The sequence below is a fragment of the Mastomys coucha genome, unplaced genomic scaffold, assembly GCF_008632895.1.
Source record: "Mastomys coucha isolate ucsf_1 unplaced genomic scaffold, UCSF_Mcou_1 pScaffold3, whole genome shotgun sequence".
Taxonomy (NCBI): domain Eukaryota; kingdom Metazoa; phylum Chordata; class Mammalia; order Rodentia; family Muridae; genus Mastomys; species Mastomys coucha.
Genome location: NW_022196909.1, coordinates 35,157,638 through 35,160,642, shown reverse-complemented (window position 1 = coordinate 35,160,642; position 3,005 = coordinate 35,157,638). Strand labels below are relative to the sequence as shown.

General features: G+C 55.7%; 1 protein-coding gene across 1 annotated transcript in view; it reads right to left on the bottom strand.

The window, feature by feature from the left end:
- The window catches only part of Slc16a9 (solute carrier family 16 member 9), a 41,072-nt gene extending 40,675 nt beyond the window's left edge, over positions 1 to 397 (bottom strand). The window contains exon 1 of the mRNA XM_031348171.1: positions 188 to 397. The gene's annotated coding sequence lies outside the window, so the exon portion shown is untranslated. The remainder of the gene's footprint in view (positions 1 to 187) is intronic.
- Between the last annotated feature and the right edge of the window lie 2,608 nt (positions 398 to 3,005).

Sequence of the window (3,005 nt, the reverse complement as noted above, 5' to 3'; positions counted from 1 at the left end):
TGCAGAGCGCTCCGCGGCACTCTCGGGGCGCTCTCAGCCCGGGCAGACACCCAAGACCAGAAGCCGGCCGGTAGCCGTGCGCCCGCGGGTGACAGCGCCACCTCCTTTCGGTGCCGTTTGCAGGGTGAGGGGACAGCTCCCGCCTGGACCTTCCCAGCTCTTGGGGTTTTTTATTTATTTATTTTACCTGAGTCCCGGGCTCGGCTGGGGCCGCGGACGCAGCTCCGGCCGCGGCTGCTGATCCGGGCCCTGCGCTGGGCGACCGGTCCCGCGGCGCGCAATATACGGCCGCCGCCCTCTGCCCCCGGGACACATGGAGCGCAGCCCGGCCTGCCCGCTCCACACTTTCCCCACCCCCACCGCCCACCCCGGGAAGTCACTCCCGGGGTGGTCCCACTCGCCGATCTCCTCTGCAGGGGCACTCTGGCCAGTCTGAACCGGCTGAGACTGCACGCCCGCTGGGGGAGGAGGGGGGAGGAAGAGGAGGCGGCGGCGGAGGAGGAGGAGGAGGAGGAGGAGATGGAGGCGGTGGAAAAGCCGGCAGTAGGGGCGCTGCGTCTACACCGGTGGCTTCGGGCCCCGCTAGGAAAAGGGGAGGGCGGGACACGAGTCCCCTTGGTGCCCCGAGGCTCCCCCGCATGCCCCCCGCCGAGCACCTTGTGCCTTTGGGAGGAGCCCGTGTGGGAATGAATACAAGGGTCGCCTGCTCTCCCTGGCTTCCCGGGGTCACTGGGAGCCTCCTGGCCGGAGCTGTCCTCGTGGGCAGCGATCCCAGAGGAAAGCGCCCGAGAACTTTGTGAAGTTGGTACTCTTTGGCAGTGGGGAGTATAAGATGCCAAGGGCTTTCCTTTGTGACAACTCCGCGGGAAAGGAGGGCGTCCAGGAGGACGAAGAGGGAGGGCGCAATTGGGTGAAGATGGTTAATTACTTGTGGTGCAAACCAACCCGCGCGCCGGGAGCTACCTACCATGCATGGCTCCCTGCGCTGTCACAGAAGCCCACCGCAGAAAACCCCAGGGTTCCAGGGGCTAAGGAATGGACGGATACCATTCGCTCCAGGGATATGCCTGCACTGTGGCGTGTGCTCACCCTCTGCCCCTCGCACAGTCTGTCTGTTGAATTCTTGAAAAGGACTACGTCTATCTAACAGCTTGAGAATTCCCTTCATACCAGGCAAAGCCTGCGTGTGATTACCTCCTGCAAAGTTGGAGTTAAGCCACCTAGCCCCTTTCCTTATCTATGAGATTCTCAGAAGCTTGCCTGCATCGTGGAGTGTGGGAGAGCTGAGAATTCAGAAAAGGTACAGAATCTGGCCGTACCCACCACCCTTGAGAAATGGCTTTAGCTGTTCTCCCCTACGGCCCTTTCTATTCAGGTTATGGAGAAGTCCCCTCAAACATATTATTCTTGGTGCTCGAGAGAGCTTATTTGCCATCCCCAGCACCCAAGTATAAATAAACGGGACTCCAGCTTCTGTCATAACCATAGCACCAAGGAGTTAGAGGCCTCCCTTATTAGAAAGCCCCACGTCTCACTTAGAGACCCTGTCTTCAAAACCAAGGGGGACTGTTGTCAAGAAACACACACACACACACACACATACACACCAGGCTTAGCTCCAAAGTGGAAGAAAAAATCAGAAAAATACATCCTAGTACCCACTGTGGTGACTCACACCCATACCCACATCAAAAGGCAGCTCTCTCTGGGAGTTCAGGTCCACCCTGGGCTCCATAATGAATTCTAGGCTAGCCTGGGCTACGAAGACCTCGTCTGAAAAGAAACCACCAATTTAAAAACAACAACAAAACAGTGTCCGTGGAAGTCAGGTAGTATCAAAACAAACAAACCAACAGAGACAAACAGAAACCTTATGGGAAGAAAAAGCTGTCGACATCCTAAAAATGTCCTTGTGAAGAAGAAAGGGGCTCTGTATTCACTCCCTATGGTGGTCTCATCCGGGATGGCTTGTGTTCACTCATTGTATGAATCTACAGCTGCCTGAAAACACCACCTGCCCCCCCCCCCCCCCCCCCCCCCCCCCCCCCCCCCCCCCCCCCCCCCCGTCCCCTCACCCCGTGCTTCAACAACAAGTATTTTAGAAAGCTTTCATTGATCGGTGTAGATCCCAGCTGTCAGAGTACATGCCGATGCCCTCACCTGCAGATTAAACCAGTTACTGTTTGGGAAACCCTGCCTATTTGCATCCTCAGCCGGGTGAAATCGGCACAGCCTGTTCCCTCCTGCACCCAGTGTCTCTTATAACAAGTAAGTGGGAGGGAACTGTCAACTCAGGCCAGTCCATGCCTGTCCATATACAGACTGAAGGAGTGAGTTCTTACGCAACGGTGAGGTTCCTGCTTTACAGGGAAATGGAACCCTGGGGGCTAGGCTCAATCAATGGCAAGGCCTGGCTTGTTCAATGAGTGAGATGGCTACAAGGTTGCTCTAGTGCTTGGAGGCCAGCTCCGGGAGTAAAGGGCATGCCACCAGGATACAATGAGAAAGCTGCCCCCACCCCCATCCCTTGAGATCCTCTGTTTAGCCACTCTGTGGTGGAACAAGCAAGAGAACCCAGTGATCTAGGCCAGTCTTACCCTTGTATCTACAAATAGAATTTGACCCAGAGAAGCCCGAGGAGTCCCTCCCCCACCACACTGGGTCACAGAGAGACTGGAGGAAAAGAAACTAAAAAACCATCTCCTCCTGTCCCCAGTGTTTTCAGTCCTGGGGACATGAAGAGCCAGGGACTGCAGTCTCAGCTGGGGCTTGGCCTAGAGGTCAATAGACTTTTAACCTGCCAGAGGGAGAGAACATGGCAGGCTGGTAATGAAGCTGGATTTAAATGAGCTTGCCCTGGCAAGGAAATGATTTAAAGCAAAGGTTCTAGAGGCATGCTTGTGAGGGCATAAAGTAGGCGATGCCCCATAGTGATGGGTTTGCTCTCTGCCTGATATATTACTATCCCCGTCAAACGTTTTTTTAGGAAGGGCTAAATTGTAAAT